Source organism: Schistocerca cancellata, chromosome 6 (assembly GCF_023864275.1).
Source record: "Schistocerca cancellata isolate TAMUIC-IGC-003103 chromosome 6, iqSchCanc2.1, whole genome shotgun sequence".
Taxonomy (NCBI): Eukaryota; Metazoa; Arthropoda; class Insecta; order Orthoptera; family Acrididae; genus Schistocerca; species Schistocerca cancellata.
The window spans coordinates 594,398,201-594,415,224 of record NC_064631.1 but is presented as its reverse complement, the minus strand read 5'-3'; the positions used below and the strand labels follow the sequence as shown (position 1 = coordinate 594,415,224).

The window sequence follows — 17,024 nt, the reverse complement described above, 5'->3', positions numbered from 1 at the left end:
TACGCGAGATGTATGTTGCGGGAAGTAATATGTTCTCTGACTCCTCATGAAAAGTGCTGTCCCGAAATTTCAATAGTAAATCTCTTCGTGATGCACAACGTCTCTCTTGTAACGTCTGCCAGTGGAGTTTGTTTAGCATCCCGTAACGCTCTCTCGCCAGCTAAACGATCCTCTGACGAAAAGCGCCGCTCTTCGTTGGATGTTTTCTATCTGCTCTACCGGTCCTACCTTATAGGGATCCCAGATGCATGAACAACACTCAAGAATCGGGAGTATGGAGTATGGAGTATGGAGTATGGAGTTCATTAACGATCGGTTGGTCTCAGTTTTTCGTCGATGTCATCGTCGTCCTCCGCCGTCAGCCCTCGAGCAGTAAACATATGAGTACCGTATTATTCCAGTTGAAATGGGTCTACAGCTTTAGTAGTCCTTTCTCACTGTGACTCAACATCACAGACAGTACCACTCGCTTCCAGAAACTTAGTAATCGCACCTGCCAAATATCAGTTAAATACGTGCCATTTTCCACACATTCCGCTTCATAAGCCGTCACACTGGCCTTTTATTCCCTCCTACCTGTAGACACAGCAAATCTTGTGACGCCGTGGGGTGGTCTTTAAGACCAGAGTGGTCATATGTCGAAAGTAAATATAAGTTCAGTGTCCACAGATGAAGTCCGTTTTTACCTGTCTCAATGGGCACGTTGTTTACTTTTATTGATAAGATGTTGACACTTCTCAGACTTCGAGAATTAATTTGACAGCACCAGATACAGTAGATAACACGTTTTCAAGAGTGTTAAGTGTCGTCATGGACTCATTTGGGACATGCTGGGCATTATCCTACATACTTGTAACCAAAACGAGTCAGTCATGGAGACCTTCTTGGAGCCACGTGTATTTAAATGAAAAGAACTGCCGTTACCTTTTTTGTAGACACCTAGAGTGAGACAAATATTCGCAGAAGCTATGCAGTCGTCTGTTGTGATAGAATAGTAAGTAAATTATTCGATGTTTTAGTGTAGGATGAAATAAGTTCTCCTAGTACACCATTCAAGTTCTGGTCGTCTGTTCTGCAGCTCCAAATGTCCGTGATCCAATCCTTAGTACGTCCAAAGATTTTTTTTCCTAACATGTGTCAGTTCCTTCACCCATGGCAGAATTTTTTTAATGTGAAAATTGCGAGTTGCTCCATGGTTCGGAGCCCACTCTAACAATGAACCCCTTGAGTGCGAGGTTGCAAAAGACCAGTGACGTTTACACCGCTCGACGCCCCACACATTGCCTGCCGTGCTACCCTTAATAATGGCTACTGATGGCAACAGGGAGCGGAACTGGAAGTATCCTATGGTGAGCAGAGCATGAGGCTATGGAGCGCCGGCCGGAGTGGCCGTGCGGTTAAAGGCGCTGCAGTCTGGAACCGCAGGACCGCTACGGTCGCAGGTTCGAATCCTGCCTCGGGTATGGATGTTTGTGATGTCCTTAGGTTAGTTAGGTTTAACTAGTTCTAAGTTCTAGGGGACTAATGACCTCAGCAGTTGAGTCCCATAGTGCTCAGAGCCAGAGCTATGGAGCGTAATTGAACTGCTTAGTCGACGCTTAACTTCAATAGTGCTACAGTGTTAGTGGTGTTGACGCAAAGCAATGGCGACAATAAACAAAGCAAACATTGGATGACAATTGCCGAAATTGACTTTTCGCCTGAAAGGAACCCAATGAATTTTGCAGAATGAGAAAGAAGTGGCAGATGAAATATTAGCGTTTCTACAAGATGAGTCAGTGGAATGTATGGTGTCGTATACGCTCGACTGTGCGGATAATCTACGTGAGGAGTATAGTGAAGACGATACGTGCTTAATCAGTGAAAGTGACACTGAAACAGGTGTCGAGCCACGTACCTCATCATCTGTGTCGGACAGGAAGCCACTAATCCCGTCTTCAGTTAAACGTAGTGAAGGACAATCGTTGTCCAAGGAGCGGATATATACATAATTACCTACACGGAAGATCATCCGCAGCATAGTTAAAAAGCAGTATGAACAGATGTCGAGTAAGTCCGCAGCAATAAGAAAAACTACAGATATTGAAGGGGGAACAAGGCGTACTTGTTGCAAAAGATGCTCGTGTTTCAAAGATGCTCGATACATTTTACAGGATGTGCATGATAGTGACCTACTACGTTGTGCACATCAAATTGCGCGCGACATAGATTACAGTAATTTCAAGAGAAGTAGTTGATGCCTGCTTAACTTCAAACAGTGCAACAGAACTGGAAGGCGTAAGGTAACGAAACTTTACACAAAGAGTCAACTTGATGGACAACAAACTGCGGAATCGGCCGAAAAATTTGTAGAAGAGAAAAGCAAACTAATCCCATCGTTCAGTAAGGAATTTGTTTCAAATCTGACCGATCAAGATTTGAAGAGAAACAGCAGATGAAAATAGCAAACACTGTAAGTTAGTGGTACCAACAGAGTTATATCAAGATCACCTAACACCATTGCCTTAACGCATTCGTATACAATTGTTCTGGCTGTTAATCTGGATGGTAAATTGGCTGGAAAGTTATTTATTGTGTTGCGACAAGTGGGAGGCGCTCTGCCCGCTACGATTCTTTCTTGGCTGCGTAGTCTTTCAAGGGCAGTAGGGCATATTTACGTAACAGCAAGCAAGCGTGAGAAAATGAGCGTAATATGAGCACTGCTTTTGGCCGACGGCTGGTCAAAATAACTAGCTTTTGTTTGATTCATGGCCTGCCTATAAAAATCATACACCTTTAGAGCAAACTATCCCTCCTGAAAACTGTGTGACATTGCAACTCATACCACCTGGAACCGCTGGACAATTTCCGTCTCTGTATGTTTGTTTATTTTTTTCGCGCCTATAAAACATATTATCGCATTACCTGCAGCTACGCCTTAAAGGATAGCCAGTTTCACGATAAACTCCACGACAGACTGCTTGGCGTTCAGTTGCGTGCTTTCACATTTCATGACTTTTCTTCACCCAATTAACACCAATATAATTCTGTGTGCATTCTTTAAGAGTGGATACCTAGCTGAACATCCTGCACGGTTTGTACTCTTCAGGAGGTCACCTTCGATGTTTGTGGTGCGAATCGTGTGATCACTGTTGCGCACCTTTTCTCATTCGTTGTTCATGTGGAAGTTACTGGTTTGTTTTGAACCTTTCTTGAATACCTGCGATGTCCATTTTGTGCAGTGTTATACACACAACCCATAGATGGTTGATCTCTTCGTCTCCCAGACACTCATTTTCTGTCTTCCTGACTGACACGCTGAGTCATTAGCAGCTAATATTTTTCCTGCCATAACTGTCAACAGAAAGCTTTCAAATCAGCCTTACTAACGACTCAAGGAGTTTCTTGTAACTCCTTTAACTGGCAGATACACGACTCTTTTTCGACATAGTTAAACATAGTTATTACCTGTTCATTTTCCTATTGCTGACGGCAGAACGCGGAACTAAGCTTTGTTTACACACTGACGAGGCCGAAGGCTTCCGACAATACTCGTCAGTACACGACTGACACAGTCACATTATTGTCATAGTTCATTACTTCTGTTGTGTGTTCTTAGCGTCTATGGAGGGGACAGTGATCTCGCAAATATAAGGAAAAGTCTTGATTAATAACATAGTTTAGTTGTGTCGAGAAGGAAAGCGGAAAGGTTTGCTAATACCTTCAGAAATATCTCTGGAGATAGCAGCAGCTGCAGTAGGAAAGAGTGTCAGGACAGTGCGTAATGTTGTTAACGATGTTAAGAAAGCCAGACGGAGTGGTCAGAAGATTCTCGCGCGAAACCTTTTTTTTTTTTTATTTTTTCGTCCAAAACAACGAGGGCCCACTAGGGTGAATCGCTCCAGGATGTGATACCTGGGATCCTAACCTGTACCACTGTACAAGGTGTACATAAAGTTCGGTAACACTTTCAATTATTTATTGCACAAGAACTAAATATTGCACAGATGTCATACATATGGCATTTTGAAGAGAAATTCTGAGAGTTTTTTTACAAGCACTCGATATGCGAACCATGAGTGATCCGCCAGACGTGAATACGGTAACTGAACTCCTGCCATACCCGCCCCACCATGGCATCGTCGACTGTGGCAGTCGCTTCTCGTGTTTTTCCCGGAGCTCTGCCACATCACATGATAGAGGCAGTACATACACCAGATCTTTAATGTGTCCCCATAGAAAAAAGTCACACGAAGTGAGATCTGGTGATCGGGGAGGCCATTTCATGAAACAGCCGACCCTTCTGTAACACGGCCGCCACGTTTGGACTAGCGCTGACTATCGGCAAATTACCAAACTACGCTGTGGCGTATACATGAAAAAAAAAATTCTGTACAATGTTTGGTTCTTGTGCAATAAATAATTGAAAGTGTTCCCAGACTTTATGTACACGCTATATGTAGGGTTTCAAAAGTCGATCCCCCCCCCCAGTGGAGACCTCTCTTTGTTAGTTATTAGATCGTACACCAAAATTTCTATTTCATTTTCATTTCTTATGCTTTCCAGTAGAATAGTTTATTAACAGCGAATGTATTTTTATCTGCCGCACGAACAACTCAGTTATTAGGTCCAAAACCAAGTTTTATCTTACTTTCGCACGATTCGCTGTAGAAGAATGTGTTAATAGTAAATGTATTACGCGTTCGCTTCAGTTATTAGATTGTAGCACAACAGCTTTTTTTCCGTACCTTTTCCTGTAGCAGGACATGTTAAAAGCGAAAGTACCGTTGTCTCCTAAACGCACGCGCAGCTGCATTGTTCGACCGTAAAGCAACAGTTTTATAATCTTATTGTTCATTTCAATCGTTTTTCTGTACGAGAAAGTGTTAAAAGAATGTTTATTTGTTTTATGTTACATTTTCATTGAGCGCAGTTATACGTGCGGTTCGTGCGTCATCCGAAAGAACCAATAGCAGCACACGTCAACAGCTCGCAGCTCCCAATGCATACGGCAACTGTAAACTGGACGGGTAATAACAAAAGTTTCTGTAAATAATGGTCGGAAAGTTCCACCAACCATTCAGTTTCCCGACGGTAGAAATTTGCTCCTTGGTCACTGAACCACTGTGAGAACGTCCTCATCGTTGGAAAATCTGCGATTGCTGCGAATCACTTCGTCGATTGCATGGACGTTGTCGCACGTGCTTGCTATCTGTGCGGCCTTGGTCAGATTATTGGCTGGTCGTTTCATTGCGTTTGGTCAATATACTGCCAGCATTTCACGGTGAGTCAGTTTGCAATTCAGACGTTTTGCCCGCATGAATCGTATTGCCCGCGTACTTCAGCTTTGGAGGAAGTTTCCAGTTGGCGCGCATTGTGGTGCACCTGGCAACGGTACCAAAGCACAACTTTGTCTGCAGGAAACCCAGAAAATATGCTTTTTTCGGGAAGTGCGCCACTCATATTGCACAAAGGTCTTGGCGTGGGACGGCATGTGTAACTTACTTTGAAGTTTCCTCGATTCCTTACTTTTTTTCGGGGTGATAATTAAAACTTCATTGCTATCTCAATAGAGATGGGTGTAAAACACGCACATCTTAAAAAACTACGATCTTTGTAAGTGAATCGAAACTTGTCATGGGAAAAGGGACCGATAGCAAAATGCTGCTGGCTGCTAGTGCTACCGAGCGTAGCGGACTCCCATTCAAAAGACCAGGTATCGGTTCCATGTCTATTCGGATTTACATTAGCAATAGTTCCTGTGAATTTCTAAAGATAATAACTGTGCCGGAATGGTTACATTGAAGAGGATGTGGTCGATTTTGTTTTCCATTCTTTTCCGGTCCGTACTTGTTCTATTGTCTCTTAACGAAACTGTATTCGCGTCCGTAGCAGCGGAGTCAGCGTGGCAGATTGCTATGCGAAGTGCTCGGGTTCGATTCCCAGGCAGGTCAGAGATTTCATCCGCTCGGGGACTAGCTGTTGTGTTGTCCTTATCTTCCTACCGTCATAACTGACATCAAAATCGCCCGCTTGGTGTCAAATGGCAAGTCTAAGCATATGCGACTTTGTACCAGACTACGGCTTGGCCCTAATTAAATGTTCTGATTTGTGGAAAAACACTGTCGTATCTTCCACATGCAGATATTTCTACAAGGGCTCGTCCCGAAATCCATTTTTTCAATCCTAATTTTATTTCTCGGTTGCTGCTTCTGCTACAAATATCCGCATGCAATTTTTCAGAAATCTTGAAATACATTTTGACGACAAACCACGGTTTTGAATTTTTACAGCCACATAGGATAGATGTTGACAAGTATATGCTCACCGAAACATTACGTAAAACTAGTCTTCATTTAGCGTAGAAGAAAAAAAAGTCTCTATCACAGAGCATCTATTCGAATGATAGATGGAATTAACGTCACTACAAGCACACACAGATATATTATTTTTCTTTTGTTTCTTTAATACTATGTAGTTATAAAGCAAGTTCAGCGTTTTTCAACGAGCAGGAAATTTTTTTTCTCTTATCGGTACTAACGTTGTTGTTGTGGTCTTCAGTCCTGAAACTGGTTTGATGCAGCTCTCCATGCTACTCTATCCTGTGCAAGCTTCTTCATCTCCCAGTACCTACTGCAGCCTACATCCTTCTGAATCTGCTTAGTGTATTCATCTCTTGCTCTCCCTCTACGACGTTTACCCTCCACGCTGCCCTCCAGTACTAAACTGGTGATCCCTCGATGTCTCAGAACATGTCCTACCAACCGATCCCTTCTTCTAGTGAAGTTGTGCCACAAGCTCCTCTTCTCCCCAATTCTATTCAATACCTTCTCATTAGTTATGTGATCTACCTATCTAATCTTCAGCTTTCTTCTGTAGCACCACATTTCGAAAGCTTCTATTCTCTTCTTGTCTAAACTATTTATCGTCCACGTTTCACTTCCATGGTACTAACGTAATTAGACCAATCAGTTACTTCGTCCTCCAGAACTGCAGGCTGCTAAAAAAACCTCCTAATCTCCAGGTTTTGTATTTCGAAAAGAAAGTGTTCGTTTTAAATGTGACACAATGAACAATTTATAAGGGAAGTCATTTAATGTGCCAAATGGGTTATGAAGTGAAATAATTATTTTTTCCTGCTGGTTATTTACACTGTAGACACGTAAACAAAAAACGTGCATTCATTCCTTCCACACTGTATCGTTAGCTGAGTATGTCACAAGTTCGATGAGGTTTCGAGACTGCAGCTTTTTTTTCTCTCTCTCTTTATTGTGAGGGAGGGCTGGCAACGGCACCACCCGCCGTTTTTCAGCCGAGTGATACATTTAATAAAAAGATGAAAAAGAAACATATAAAAGGCGATGAAGGGGGACATGAGAACATAGTATGGGGAGACAGCGGGGGTTAAAATATGCGCGTACACGATTACGTTCATTTGGGACAGTTAAAAAAGTCCACATAAAGTTAAAAAAACGCAGTTGGCGATTTGCGTAGCACGTAAATAACACTTAAGTCACACGCACAAAAACCGTTGCACGAGACGGAGCACACACGACGAAGAGTAAAACCTACCGGTCGGGATCCGCCGAGGGAGGGGAGGCCGAGACTCCCAAGTTCCCGGCGTCGGCTATAAGGCAAAAATTGGCGCGGAAACGCATGCACATTGGCGGTCGTCACAAGAACGACCTTTATTAAGGTGACCATCCGTCCCGTTTTTTTCGGGACAGTTCCGATTTCTGTGTGTCTGTCCCGAATATTTTCAAAGATAATTCGGGACACCTGTTTGTCCCGAAATTAACAATCATGACCCAATTTGTTCCGAATTAGACATTCATTTCACCTGTATCGGTATATTTTATTATTAGTTTTAGTTATGGTGAGAAATTGTTTGACAACAGGGTACGACAAATTGTCCAAACCGGTATCAAACTGTTTCTACTGTGCAAACACATGTTGGCCGCAGCTCGAACAGCTAATGGGCTGAGACTACGGCAACTGGGAAAAAGTCGCACTCGAACGCATTCGCGCGGTCGAAACGGTTCTAACCGTAACTCGAACAGAAGAAGGAAGAAGTCTTCATATTTTCTGATAGCCATGGAAGAGGCAGAGGAGGTTTTATGGCAAACATGCAGACGAAATACAAAGTAACTCGAACAGACGAACAGTAATATTCGCTCTCGTTGACTTGGCTTCGCCAACGCAGTGTATGCTGGTCTCTAGAATACTACCATTTGTCATCTGTGTGCGCCATATTATATCAGATTGAATTTTGTGTTACGTCGTGTTATGGTATATTACGTTTGATAAGTTGAGTTGTTTTTCCTCGTCAATAACAATAACAATACTTCTTCACAAGGATGAGTTCAAAGAAGCGCAAGTGCTCCTTCAATGAACAATTGCAGAAAGAATTTCCATTCATCAGTGACATTAGTTCTTCGGACTCAAAAGGAAAAGTGAGGTGCAACACATGTGCTTCTAGTTTCTCATTAAGTCACAGTTGAAGTGGTGATATACAACTACATTTAAAAAGTGACAAACATAAAAATACAGACTTGATAAAGAAAATTCACAGCACTGATAAATACAGTTGCCCTGATCACACTCATTTATCTTAGAAGGTATTAATAAAATGTAAATGTGCCTTTCTTTGTAACAAATTTAATTGATATTTTGTATTTATTACATTTAATTGAAACCTTCTTCTCAAATAATAAATAAATAAATATAGCCTATTTTGCGAAATTTTTAATGTGTCCCGGATTTGGGCCTAGGAAATATGTTAATGTCCCGAATTTGAGTCTAGAAAATATGGTCACCTTACCTTTATCGAAATCCACGCCCTCTGCAAATACTGTTCTATCCGTGCCGCGCCGACACATGCATAACAAGTTTTAAAGATGTATTTGACGAACAGACTTCGTTGGACTTATAACACGCGATTGGTCCATGTCATCTATTTCTTCATCGGAGTCACGAGTCAGGCTATGGTCATGTGTGCCCATACAAATAATTTTCTGCATTCTTCTTAGACACGGCGTGTGTCAATTGCTGGCTTTTGATTCTCAGGTCGAAATGTGACTTCACATCTTCACGGCAGACACAACACTGTCCCAGAGGACAGCGTATTTGGGTTAAGGTGAAAAAAAAATCTACTATGTGGCGACACAGAGAAAGCGGTAATTTCTGTTGGAAGTGTGCACCACTACACAATGCGAAACAGTAACGCAGAAAGAAGTTAAAAAATTACATTTGTTGCAGGCGGTATGTAATCAAAGAGTTACATTGCGTTGTAACCTAAATACTCCTGTGCAACGACTACACATTACAATCGAAAAATATTAGTGTAAATGTAGTTAATTCCGTCACGAAGAGTTAAACTCTCGTCAAGCTGCTTATAACATATGAAGGACTAAAGATCAGTTTTAGCTATAAATTGTGGCAACACGTATTTAACGAAAGATTTGTTAGTTTTCGTTAGTGAGTTTGAGCAATTTGGAGCATATCTTCAGATTAGGAGTACAGAAGCCTTAAGTAATTATTCTTACAGCATGAAAATAACGAATATTCAGTGAGGGACTGGTTGTCACTATTTGTCCAGGAAATAAATATTGCATCTAACCACTGTGTTAAAAATATGTACAGTGTATAAGCATAATTTGACACTAAAGCAATGCACCAGCCCTTTATCACCAGACAAAACAGAGTGCGGTCATAGCGGAAACTAGCTAGGTCACGTAACTAGACACAAACGCGTTCCTGTACAAAGTAATTACGTACAATGCAAGTAGGGAACGTGACGTCGGAAAGTGTCTTCGCGAACAGGCCCGGTAGTCTAGCTAATTACAGTAGTTAAAGGTACTGCAGACGAAGACAGACGAAGAGGAGAAAAGAGCGACACAGTAGGTGATGGAAAGTTTTTGCAAATAGTTGAATAAACGCCGATTCACAGTGAGCGTAAGCGGAACGTAACGTCTCGTCCAATGATGGTGTGTTCGCAAGAGAAAGAATGTCTTCACTCATACCGTCAAGTATTGAAAGTTGAAAGTGAAATAATCAAGGAGACCGTTCGTCTTCCACAAATACGGAATACAGTGTAAGCATTAAGCCTAGCAACAGCAATAGTTCAATCTATTAATGGCCAAAGTAATATGAATAAAGATGATATTGTTAGTAAAGATCATATGGTAAATTTTACGCGATACGAGAAACTAAAATATTAGAAAAAGTGTTGTACAAAAGTTTTAAATCATAAATGTTCATTCGTTCAAGAAACTATCTAACGTACAAACAGGACAACAGTATTTGGAAATCAATGCGCGTCCACAATTATGCTTTATCCTTTGCGTCTTCTATTGTGTCTGACAAATAACAGTACCCACCTCAGAAAGTGAAATGGTAATACGCACCAGAGAATACTTTCAGAACATTGCGAGTAAATTTCCTGATCATGCTATTGTAAAAAGAGGCGACTTCAGTTCGCCACCTATGGAATCTAATGCGATTAAAACTGAAGCAGGAGACAGGGGTTCGTGCGAGCTTGTTCTGAATTTTTTTCTGAAAAATACTTAGAGCAGTTAAACAACCGGCTTGTGTGGACGTATTAGACTTCCTAATAGCTAAAAGACGTGAACTTTTTGAAACAGTCAACGTAGTGTAGGATATAAATGGCAGAGGATCTGAGTAGTCTGTATCAAATGATGATGTTTATGAGGTCAAATGGATAAAATTCAGAAACATTGTAGAATACGCATAAGGGCTTGGACCACTGTGTGAGGGCAAGATTCTGAGGGACAGGAAAGACCCTCCGTGGTTCAGTAGCCGAATTAGAATGCTGCCAACCCTGTGGCCGAGCGGTTCTAGGCGCTTCAGTCTGGAACAGCGCTGCTGCTACGGTCGCAGGTTCGAATCCTGCCTCAGGCATGCATGTGTGTGATGTCCTTAGATTGGTTAGGTTTAAGTAGTTCTAAGTTCTAGGGGACTGATCATCTCAGATGTTAAGTCCCATAGTGGTCAGAGCCATTTGAACCATTTTTATTTAGAATGCTCAGAACCAAGCCTTGTTGGCAAACAGAGGCTGAAAGAAGTCACGGTGAGTGCAAGAAGAGCAAAGTGGGAAGCGTTCAGAGAATTTAAAGGAAATGTTAGCAAGCACTCCGTCTTCAGGCCGCAAGTGGCCCATCGGGACCATCCGACCGCCGTGTCATCTTCAATGAGGATGCGGATAGGAGGGGCGTGTGGTGAGCACACCGCTCTCCCGGCCGTTTTTTTTTTTTTTTTCCGGAGCCGCTATTATTCGGTCGAGTAGCTCCTCAATTGGCATCGCGAGACTGAGTGCACCGCGAAAAATGGCAACAGCGCATGGCGGCCCGGATGGTCACCCATCCAAGTGCTGGCCACGTCCGACAGCGCTTAACTGCGGTGATCTGACGGGAACCGGTACATCCACTTCGGCAAGGCCGTTGCCGAATTTTAGTAAGGGATCTGACCAAAATTTCTAAAAAGTTGTGGTTCTATGTAAAATCTTTAAGCAGATCGAAATCATTTATTCAGTCACCCAGTGACCGCAATGGCACAGAAATGGAAGATAACAGAAAAGTGAATTCGGTATCCGAAACTGTTTGTCTGTCGTGGACAGTAATATGGTTCACGCGTCGCGATCAAAACCCGCAATTGACTTAAGTGACTGAGGATTGGAAAGTAAACTAAAGTCTCTCAAAAGAGGAAAGCATGACCAGACGAGATACTTCCCAGACTCAGGAGAGATTATGGAATAAAAGTTGTTCCCCATCTGGAAGCAGTTTGTCGAAGGTCACCGGAGCAACGAAGGGTACCAAAAGATGGGAGAGAAAGAAAAGAGAAGAAAAAACCGCAGTTGGTTCCAATGGAATATGTTTTATGTTCAGGCGTTATGACCTTTCTCGAGAACGAAAATCTCTTCTATAAGGATTTTGCGAAACTGAGCTCGCTCTGTTCGTCCTTGAGATCGAGATCGCTTTTCCTTGACTTCCAGGAAAACATTTCATACAGTCGTTTAGTAAGCAAACTCCGTGTTTACCGACTACTGAACTGTGTTCGACCCAGCGAGGTGCCGCAGTGGTTAGCACACGCGACTTGCATTCAGGAGGGCGATGGTTCCAACCTGCGTGCGGCCATTCTGATTTAGATTTTCCGTGATTTCCCTAAATCGCTTCAGGTAAACGTCGGGATGATTCTTGTGGAAGGGCACGACAGACTTCCTCCCCCATCAGTCACTAATCCGATGGCCTCGCTGCCTGGTTCCGTCATCCGAATCAACCAACCAACCGTGTTCGTTTGCACGCACCATTTGCGAATGGAGGGTGGGTAGGTGGATTGGGGGGGGGGGGGTTTGGAAAGAAAATTGTACTACAAGTAACATTCGCCAACAGTGTAAGATGGTTACTGAGTATGAAGATACAGACGTAAAAACTTTCTTCCAAAGAATCTTTGTCGTTATCATTGGTTTTGTTGGCGATTGGTATAAATGTTGCCATTTAAAGTGCATTATGGAATGTTGTGAGGCGACCTGTGAATGTGGTTGATGGTGAAAACGTCACACCTTCTGTTGAGCGGAACTAGGCTCAAATTCAAATGGCTCTGAGCACTATGGGACTTAACATCTGAGGTCATCAGTCCGCTAGACTTAGAACTACTTAAACCTAACTAATCTAAGGACATCACACACATCCATGCCCGAGATAGGATTCTAACCTGCGACTGTAGCAGCAGCGCCGTTCCAGACTGAAGCGCCTAGAACCGCTCTGTCACAACGGCCGACAGCGGAACTAGACTTGAGGATAAGAAAAGGAACATTCGAGAAAAAAAGTTGCTGTGGGATTCAGTTTTAAAATGTTCCGTGCTATATGGACAATTATATGTCAACGACAAAACGTAGTTACGAAGATGGCACAAAATTACGTAAGGGTTTTACGAAAAAGTGAAAAATCGGAGTCTAAACTACCGGTCACTTATTTAGACGGGAAGTAGATTCAAATGCGTTACACTGTGCGTGAGTGCTGAGAAAGTGACAGTGTATTAGGGATGTTGCAGAACAGAAATGCTTATCAGTAACTGCTGCTAGACATTTAAATGCGTGGCAGATCCACTGTAAGAGGACTGCCGGTGAGGTGGCAGAAGAAAGTGGTGAAGTAACACAGGTCGAATAAAAGCTGACCCGTATCGACAGCTTTCCGTAAGGTACCTACCTTAGCTGTCAGACAACACTGTGTTTAATGAGTCTTATATGTCCATAAATATGAATGTAAAACTCAAATAAACATAATGTTTAATCGATTGTTGTGTCCATATGCCCATTTGCTTCCGTTGACGTAGTCGCAGTAAAGGCACAATTGCAGCTGTCAGAAAGCAGTCAAGACCAGTCGAAGTCATTCCGTGTCAGCTGACACAGCTGTTGTCATCAGCCACCTCAGCGACAGAAGTGACGGGGTGCGCGTGAGGGAAGGCGGCTATCTCTGAAGCAGCCGGGTTTCGATTATATCGATTTTTTCAACCTCAGTTTAACCGGACTATTGAAACCACTCAAAAAACCAGTTTCCGAAATAACCGATTTTCCGTTTTTTATTCCTTTTTTTCTGAATTAAAAATAGAAGTCGAACAAAGATTGAAGAATTTTGACGCCCTCAGTTTTAAGATACATACAATCAAAATATCAAATTACATATGGAAATAAAAGAAAGCACAGCCAGTCCACCGATTTTCTCGAAAAATGGTAAGTGGTTGACCACTACAAAAAAAATGATCAGTATTCTTGTATTTATCGTATTTTCTTGAAACTGCACATAAATCATGTTGTAGTCGTAGATCATACTACTATTTGGACATTACGAATAGTCAGTGCTAAAGAGTAAAAACTCAGGCTGAAGACCAATTTTTTCGTGTTAAGCCGGCCGATTTGGCCGAGAGGTTCTAGGCGCTACAGTCTGGAGCCGCGCGACCGCTACGGTCGCAGGTTCGAATCCTGTCTCGGGCATGGATGTGTGTGATGTCCTTAGGTTAGTTAGGTTTAAGTAGTTCTAAGTTCTAGGGGACTGATGACCTCAGAAGTCCCATAGTGCTCAGAGCTCTTTTCGTGTTAATTCGTCCGTTCTCAAGAGTCACAAGTAGATAAAAGCATAATACGTAGATACAGGCAGCTAATCAGCTGTTTTCTATTTTTATTGCAAGCTATGAACGAACGGTTAAGTTCTATGTTTCACAAATGGTTCAAATGGCTCTGAGCACTATGGGACTTAACTTCTGAGGTCTTCAGTCCCCTAGAAGTTAGAACTACTTAAACCTAACTAACCTAAGGACATCACACACATTCAAGCCCGAGGCAGGATTCGAAACTGCGACCGTAGCGGTCGCGCGGTTCCAGACTGAAGCGCCTTTAACCGCTTGGTCACCCCCGGCCGGCTCTAAGTTTCACCGTATATTATGTTACAAATTCCTTGTGGCTCCTCCCGTTTTCAATCTTTCAGAGCAAATGGAGCACAGTACTTCATTGACACTGCACGTCGTTGAAAGTTCCAGACTACGGATGGTGCCACTTTTGTAATGCAACTGATATCCGAAGACGACAAACTACCTCTAGAACAGATAGAGAAAGTGTTGCACACTGCATGTATACACGTACCATGTAATGGACCACGCCATATGGTAAAACGTACGTTATTGTCTCGGCAGTGTTATACGAATTCTTGTGCCACGTGTTAGTTGCTCATTTGTGTCGACATTGTTATTGAAACAGCACTGATCCCATTTTCCATTTTCTACAGTAACTCAATGTTTCAAAGTAATGCAAATATTATGAATAAAAATTACTCATTCTGTAAAAAAAGTGTATCTAAAAACGAAAAAATTACTAATTGATATTTCGTCTTTTTACCCGTTATCAGTAAAAAAGAAAAGCACCTGTTGTAACCGAGAGCAGAAAAATACCGTTTGTTCTGAACTAAAATACAGGTATCGGCTTCAACCGGTCGGCTTCTCCCATACTTAGTGCACGTGTAGTACGCTGCAGCTATCCCCGTCTTTGCATTTCTCATGCGCAAACACAACAGTGCTGTCCACGATGCCTCGAACTCCAGTTTTCCTTGTCGGGCACTACTGGAGTAGAAGCGGAGGATTTCCAACACGCAGTGCGCGCGGGTTAACGGGCAGCGGCGTTTGCGTTGGCCTGTCGTATCCTGGTGAAGGAGAGCGAGCAACAAGGGCAGGTGGCGCGGAGCCGGGCTCGGCGGGAGAGGCGGCGGCTGGTTATCGACCGAGCCAGCTGGCCGCTGCAAACAAGTTGTTTTTGTGCGCTACGGCCGCGGCTACGCGACGCAAACATCCGGCCCAGGCAGGGGGCAGGCCAGCCGGCTCCACTCCACTCTGCTCTCCCCTGTCGGCCGGCTTCACTCCAGATGGCCGCAGAGAGACTCACCACAGGCTACTGTCTCAGCACGCAAATTATCAACATTAACAAAAGCTCTCGTTCATGAAACGTTGTTTACTAATTGACAAAATAACACTTCTTCAGCTTCAGTCACGTTTATTTTCCTACACTTACTGACACGATGCCTTCCAGTAAGCCGCAATCATTAGGAGCCTAACCGTTCCCTCTTGTGGTCCTCAGTCCGAAGACTGGTTTCATGCGGCTCTCCACCCTAATCTATCTTGTCCAAGCCTCTTCATCACTGCATAACTTGTACAAGACACACTGAGGTGATGGAAGTCATGTAGGCGATAGTGATATGCACATACTCAGATGCCGATAGCATCGCGTTTACAGAGTATAAAAGGGCAGTTCATTTTTACGTGTAATACCGCCTTATTACTTAAACTAAACTGTTACGGTTGTTCAAATGTTTCACTACACAATACATTAAATGCTAGAGTCATGCTACCGTTGATCATTTTTTTTCAAAATATGCGCGGAAATTATCCGCATAAAACCTGAACAGTATTGCATTACTCTTTTTGCACACAATGTTGCTCGTCCACTACCGGTCAGATAAGTGATGAATACTGTGCCACAGGGAATCGGTGTATGAAAATTATGGAAAATAAAGTAACGTACAGATTTCTACGTACGTCGCTGTACGTGGCAATTATTCGTAGGTCGAAAGTAACTAAAACTAGAGGTTTTAGATTAATAAATAAAATAAAATAATAAAAATAAGTGTGTTAGAAAACAGGGCTGTTGGATGAATTCATTATAAGGTAAAACAGTTACTCATACGTAAATTATCTTTGGTTTCGAACTCTACCTGTACCACGTGGACTTCGGAAGTTGTCAACAGTTTAGTTAACGAGCTTCAGTTTGTCCACATTGCTAGATATTTGTTGAGGTCTGCGAGAAATTTGTAAAATAACACAGTCAGCTTCATTCACTTTTTTTCCCCAACATTTATTGACACGATGCGTCATTTGTACTCAGATGATTCGTGCGAAAAGTTTCCCACACGATTAGTGCTGCACGACGGGAATTAACGTACTCAGAACGCGGAATGGTAGTTGGAGCTAGACGCATGGGCCATTCTGTTTCGGAAATCATTAGGGAATTCAATATTCCGAGATGCACAGTGTCAAGAGTGTGCTGAGAATACCACATTTCAGGCATTCATTACCTCTCACCACAGAGAACGCAGTGCGGACGGTCTTCACTTAACGACCGAAAGCAACGGGTAGAGTTGACAGTGCAAACAGACAAGCACTTCGTCAAATAATCGCAGAAATGAATGTGAGACGTACGACGAACGTATCCGTTAGGACAGTGCGGTGAAATTTGGCCTTAATTGGCTGTGGCTGCAGACGACTGACACAAATGCCTTTCCTAAGAGCGCGACATCCGTGCATCGCCTGTCTTATGCTCGTCATCATATCGATTGTACCATAGACGACAGGAAAACCGTGGCCTGGTCGGTTGAGTTCCGATTCAAATTGGTAAGGGCGAATGGTAGGGTTCAAGTGTGACGCAGACCCCACGATGCCATGGATCAAAGTTGTCAACAAAGCAGTGAGGCCATGCCATGTCGAGTTGC

At 42.9% G+C, this 17,024-nt stretch overlaps 1 protein-coding gene and 1 pseudogene across 2 annotated transcripts in view; one reads left to right on the top strand and one right to left on the bottom strand.

Annotated features, from left to right (window-relative positions):
• LOC126088618 (xaa-Pro dipeptidase) overlaps positions 1 to 17,024 on the top strand; it is an 884,445-nt gene that overhangs the window by 671,556 nt on the left and 195,865 nt on the right. The gene's annotated exons all lie outside the window — the stretch shown is intronic.
• On the bottom strand, positions 11,326 to 11,443 carry LOC126089582 (5S ribosomal RNA; annotated as a pseudogene).